At 57.8% G+C, this 6,215-nt stretch overlaps 1 long non-coding RNA gene across 1 annotated transcript; it reads left to right on the forward strand.

Annotated features, from left to right (window-relative positions):
• The first annotated feature begins 297 nt into the window (after positions 1-297).
• Positions 298-1,821, forward strand: LOC134736162 (uncharacterized). The gene is made up of 3 exons (XR_010119960.1): positions 298-405; positions 745-865; positions 1,564-1,821. It is a non-coding gene; the product is annotated as an uncharacterized lncRNA (long non-coding RNA).
• Positions 1,822-6,215: the final 4,394 nt, after the last annotated feature.

A 6,215-nucleotide genomic window follows, 5' to 3' on the forward strand; every position in this document is an offset into this window, starting at 1 on the left:
GACCTCCCCCGCCCCCACTTCTCTCCTCTCCTCTCCTCTCTTTTCCTCTCCTCTTTTCTCTGAGTCCTTCTCCCTCGCCTCCTTCCTTTCTTCTTCCTGGGTTAAAAATAATCAACTTTCTGGGAAGCAGCAGCTCCTGCTGAGCCGCCCTCCCCACACTCGGGAGCCCCTGAGAATAGCTTTCTGCGGTTCTCCACTCGAGCCCCTCCCCTCCCCTCGCCGCCTCCCCGGGAGCTGACTAATAAGCCCGGCCGCGCGGTGCCAGCTCGGCTGGAAAGGCGTTAACCACTTCGTGCCCGGACTGCGCGAACGGGGCGGACGGGCTCCCTGCAGGCCCGCGGGGAGGGGTGTCGGGCGCGGGCGGCCCCGGGACACAGCTCAGGACGAAGCCCTGAGCGGCACGCGGTAGGCCCTCGATTTTTACTGGCGGTGGGATAAATGTTGACCTCTGACGGCCACGCCGGTGCAGCTAGCAGAGCTTAGTGACATCGGTGGGCGCGCCAGGTGCGACACCCAAGGGATGGGTCGGGGTCACCTGGAGGGCGTGGCTGGGCCGGTGAGGCTCTCTCCCCGTGGCCCGAGGGACTCTTAGGTCCCTGGCACTGGGCACCGCCTGAGGGGAAGCTGGGGCTGGGACCGTTAAAGTTCGGGCCAAGGGCAGGGAAGGGCTGAAAACTGTCCTGGGATCCAAGGGCGTCCACAGCTGGCAGGGACTTTAGCGATCACCCACTCTCCTTCTTGCAGAAAGGGAAACTGAGGCCCAGAGGGTGTGACTGAGGCCGAGACGTCTCTCAGTTCCTGTCCCAGACTAAGGGAGGCCCGCGGCCCTGCAGCCGAGACTTTCAGTTCGGGCGTTTCTGCAGGGGTAAGGTTGGGGGAGGGGGGTACATCAAGGTCAAAGGTGAGGGGTAGGTGGGGAGAGAAGAAGCGCGGAGCTCTGCGGGGTCCCCGTCAGCCCCGCCCACTCCGCGTGGTCCCGGCATTACCTCATCGCGGCGCGCGCTCATTGGCTGGCTCCCCCCTTGAAGGACGGCCCAATGCGGCGGCGCCCGTTAACCCTTTCCGCCCCGCGGACTCTGCCCTGGCCATGCCACCTGCCTCCGCGGCCCCCAAGCGGCTTTCAGGCGCTGGAGGGCCACGGAGAACAGGGAAGGATAGTGTGGGAGCCGGCTTGAGGCCGGAGAGTACAGTGGTTAGAGCACAGGTTAGCCAGCTACGTCTTCGGCCCCTGCCCTGCGGCCGGCCGGCTGTGTGACCTTGGGGGACTGGCTTCACCTCGCTGAGCCTCCGCTAGTTTGCTTAGCTGTAAACAGGTGAATGATGTAACTCCTGCCCTTCCCAATTCTTTCCCGGTGTACTTGCCAAGTGCCAGGCACACGTGGGCACTGCGTACCATTCCACCTTGTCTCCTCACTGCAAGAGGTACAGTTATTATTACGGGTTTTCCGAGGAGGAAACAGGGCTCAGAGCAGCCAAGCTGCCTCTCAAGGTCACGCATCAAGAAAGTCACAGAGCTGGGATTTGACCCCGAGTCTGCGGGTGCTGAGCTGTACTCCTCCCCAGGGCAAGATTCTGCTTCTGCGGGGAGGCGCTGCTTCTAGGAGCTCTCCGTCTCTCCGGAAGGAGGGACAGGACTCATACCCAGCTGGTCAGCTCGTGACACACGCCACTGTGGCCAAATAAAACCAGTGACAAGGTGGAGAGCCCAGGACCTCCATGGACAAGGGACAGGAAGAAGGGTGAGGGCAGGGAGGGGCTGGAGTTGAATCCTCAAACGGGGAGGCAGGAGGACCCGGAGACAAAGGCAGGGGGCTGGACTGAGCTTGGAGTAGGAAGCTCTGAAGAAGCCTGCAGGATCCCCTGGGGTCAGCCTGCTGGTTAGGGGTCAGCCCAGGGAGGCGGCTTCTCTCTGGGCAGCACCAGGGGTCAGCCTGGGGCAGGAGTGCAAGCCGAGGCCCACATACCTCATGTCTAGGGATTTACAGGTTATAAATCAAGCTAACAAACTGCTAAATAAAATATGTTCTGTTGCCGGGTGCAGTGGCTCACGCCTGTAATCCCAGCACTTTGGGAGGCTGAGGTGGGCAGATCACCTGAGGTCGGGAGTTCGAGACTAACCTGACCAACATACAGACACCATGTCTCTACTAAAAATACAAAATTAGCCGGGCGTGGTGGCACATGCCTGTAATCCTAGCTACTTGGGAGGCTGAGGCAGGAGAATCACTTGAACCAGGGAGGTGGAGGTTGCAGTGAGCCAGGATCGCACCACTACACTCCAGCCTGGGCAACAAAAGTGAAACTCCGTCTCAAAAAAAAAAAAAAATGTTCTGTCCTCCTTCCTTGACAAATACACCTTCATAAGGACAAACACACCTGGAAGGCTGAGTTTGTGTTTAGAATTCTCAGGCTCCTTGGAGACCGCAGGAGGAGCTGTAGCGGGTGGGGGAGCCAGCCTCTCAGCCTCTGGCCTCCGGCTTCACACTCGCCTCTTCTTTTCTTTTTGCCCCAGGTTTTGTCCTTCTCTCTGAGGGGCTGTGCATGCTCAGGTGTAGGCACTGCAGGCTGTAAGCACATGTTCTGTCCACACCCCTTGCCAACAGCCACCTCCTGGTTACTCCTGGGGTTTAGGGGTGCTCAAACAGGTAGCTCAGACAACCCTCAGGAGGATGCACCCAGGACGCAGGCTGGGGCCATTGAACAGGGAACTCCAGGGCCCCAGGTGCCAGGTCATGGGCAAGGGGCCCATGGCACCAGCTGGAAATGTCTCCCTGGTCCAGGAGTGCTGCCCTCTAAAGCACAGGACTCAAGTCTGTGGGCTGAGGGCCCCAGGGTGCTGCAGCAGCTGGGGTGGCCAGAGCTGGACACGGGGTCTCCCTCCCTTCTTAAGCTTGCTCCTGACCATCACCTCCAGCCATGTACCCCCGCCCCAGCCAGATCCCCCATGCCCCAGCCAAATGCCGACCCTGGGGAGCTTCCCACCTCAATGAGTCAGCTCCCTTTACCCTGTCCCCACTGCCCCCCACCCTTATCCCCCTTATCCGGCTGCTCCATCTCCTGCCTGCTCCCTGGGCTCCTAGCCCCAACTCTCTGCCTGCCCCCCCCACCCCCATCCGCCACCCTAACCTCCTATCTGCCCTCAGCGCAGCCAGCCAGATGTTTGTGAAATGCAAGTCTGCAGGCTTCCTTCCCTCTCTAGCCAGCGCTGGTTCCTGGGCTCTCTACATACCATCCCCAGGCTCTGGGGGTCCCTCCTTTCCTCCCCTCCCCTCTCCTTGGGTTCTGAGCTTTTGTTTCCCTTCTGCCTCACGGTCTTCATGCGCGCTACCCCCCCTCTACCTGGAACCATGTTTTCTGCTCTTTGTCCCCGGCTCCCCAGACCAGCAGAAACCACATGGCGATGAGCACATGGAGTTATCAGTTTCCAGTGTGTTTCCTACCTGGCCTGCAGGCAACAGGAAGACAGGCTGAGTCAGTGCTGTTCACTGCTCTATCTTCAGTGTCTGGCACAGAGCAGGTGTCACTGAAGTTTCATGAGTTAGATGCATCTGCACTGGGCTTGAAATCAAGAGACCACAGCAGCTAATGTCTATTGTATGCTCACTGTGTCCTGGGCCCTGCTTTTAAGTGTATTACATGTATTAGTTCACTTATTTCTCACAACAATCTTTGAAATAGGAATGATTACTATCTCCACTCTACAGAATGAGGACACTAAGGCACAGAGAAGTTCAGAGACTTAGGCTCACAGCTGGCCAGTGACAGACCCCGATTTGAACCCAGGCAATGGAGCTCCAATGCTGAACCACCTCTTCCCATCTAGCCCCAGCTGGGCCAAGGCCTTGCTGTGGGTCCCTGGGCCAGTGTCTCCACTTGTATGAGCTGCAGCTTTTTTTTTTTTTTTTTTTTTTTTTGAGACGGAGTTTCGCTCTTTTTGCCAAGGCTGGAGTGCAATAGTGTGATCTCGGCTCACTGCAACTTCTGCCTCCCGGGTTCAAGTGATTCTCCTGCCTCAGCCTCCTGAGTAGCTGGGATTACAGGAATGCACCAACACGCCTGGCTCATTTTGTATTTTTTAGTAGAGACAAGGTTTCTCCATGTTGGCCAGGCTGGTCTCGAACTCCCGACCTCAGATGATCTGCCTGCCTTGGCCTCCCAAAGTGCTGGGATTACAGGTGTGAGCCACCGTGCTCAGCTCTGAGCTGCAGCTTTTCTGTGTGTGCAGTAGGGGGTTGGCCACAGTGGTGATCCCTGAGGTCCCTTCCAGCTCTGACAGTCTGGCAGCTCCTCTGATGATCCATCCTTCAGGGAGCCAAGGACTCCCCGTGGAGGTCCTGCAGGGATGCCCAAGAGTTGGGTGGCTGGGAAACAGCTCACTGTGTGTTAGGCTGCAGACCTGAGTACCTGACCAGGGACCCAATCGTCCCTAGCAGTCTTGTCATTGTGACCGGCCTTCATCTCACAGGAACCCAGGCTGGGCTACGTAAATGAACTGAGCTGAACTGCCAGGTGCTGGGGTTCAGGCAGAGACTGGAGGCTAGAAGTTGAGAGGGGCCGAGTACTGCAGTTGGGTTGGGGGACAGTACTTGGGGCAGGGTTGAGCTTGGGTCCCCACACCAAGAGCTCCACAGTCATCTCAGGGACCCTTCAACAACAGCCCTGAGGGCTATGCATCCATTTTTTTTTTTTTTTTTTGAGACGGAGTCTCGCCCTGTCGCCCAGGCTTGGAGTGCAGTGGCACAATCTCGGCTCACTGCAAGCTCCGCCTCCTGGGTTCAGGCCATTCTCCTGCCTCAGCCTCCCGATTAGCTGGGACTACAGGCACCTGCCACCACGCCCGGCTAATTTTTTGTATTTTTAGTAGAGATGGGGTTTCACTGTGTTAGCCAGGATGGTCTCGATCTCCTGACCTCGTGATCCGCCCGCCTCTGCCTCCCAAATTGCTGGGATTACAGGCGTGAGCCACCGCGCCCGGCCTTATGCATCCATTTTTTAGAGGAGGACATGACTGGGAGGCACAGTGGGGGACAGTGACCTGGCCAAGGTCACACAGCAAGAAGGAGTCTAGATTTGGCTCTTAAACACTCTGCCCCCAGCCTTGGGCAAAGGTGTTCAGTGTAGATGTGAGAGTGAACTGATAGAGAAGTTCTAGAAGGGGTCAGGCGCAGTGGCTCACCCCTGTAATCCCAGCACTGTGGGAGGCTGAGGCGGGCAGATCACCTGAGGTCGGGAGTTCGACACCAGCCTGGCCAACATAGTGAAACCCTGTCTCTACTAAAAATACAAAAATTAGCCGGGCATGGTGGAGGGCGCCTGTAATCCCAGCTACTCTGGAGGCTTAGGCAGGAGAATCACTTGAACCCAGGAGGTGGAGGTTGCAGTGAGCAGAGATCGCGCCATTGTACTCCAGCCTGGGCTACAGAACAAGACTCTGTCTTGGAAAAAAAAAAAAAAAGTTCTGGAAGAAACTCTGGGAAATGCATATGGGTATATGGGTCCATGTGTTTATACCCATGAGCATGGGTACCTCCTTGCTCCCCATCCCAGCACCTCTCCTTGCCCACCTCTGTCTCACTGCCTTTGTTTATTCGCCTGTGGTCACTGTGGACTCTGCTAGACCCCGAGCCTGTGAGGGCAGCAGCTGTCTTCCTGTTCCCTGCACACGAGCACGTGACTCCAGCACAGGCAGGAGGAAGGCGGATGGAAACACAGGCGCGGCCCAGGGCTGTTCCACCCTGTGTTCAGTTCTTCCCTCCTTGGGCCTCTGTTTCTCATCTCTGCATATGGGGTAAAATGCCCCATCCTTAGTCTAGGCTCAGGTGAGCCGCTGGGTTCCTACTGGGCCATGGGAAGGGCCCTAATACCTGAAGGGCCGGGAGGATGAGGGCAGGCGGCTCAGCTGCCCTCCCTCCATCCTGGGGCCTGCCACCTCCGCTCTGTCCTCTCCTGATTCCGGTCCCCCACCAGGAGGGGCTCACTGTCCTGCTCAGCAAGTTCTCTCAACATGCTAGGCAGCCAGGGGGGTGCTCTGCTGGACTGGAGGAGCCGATGTGAGCCCAGGCCACCCATGGAGCCTCCCTCTGAAGAAAGGGAACAGACAACCCAGCCACTTGTCAGGAACCCCGATCAAATACCCCACCCCCAAGGCTCAGCACTAAGTTTCCCAGGGGCCTGATTTGCAGGAAGGGCAGCAGGATGCTCACTTGGAGGTGGAA

This window comes from Symphalangus syndactylus, chromosome 3 (genome assembly GCF_028878055.3).
Source record: "Symphalangus syndactylus isolate Jambi chromosome 3, NHGRI_mSymSyn1-v2.1_pri, whole genome shotgun sequence".
Classification (NCBI taxonomy): Eukaryota; Metazoa; Chordata; class Mammalia; order Primates; family Hylobatidae; genus Symphalangus; species Symphalangus syndactylus.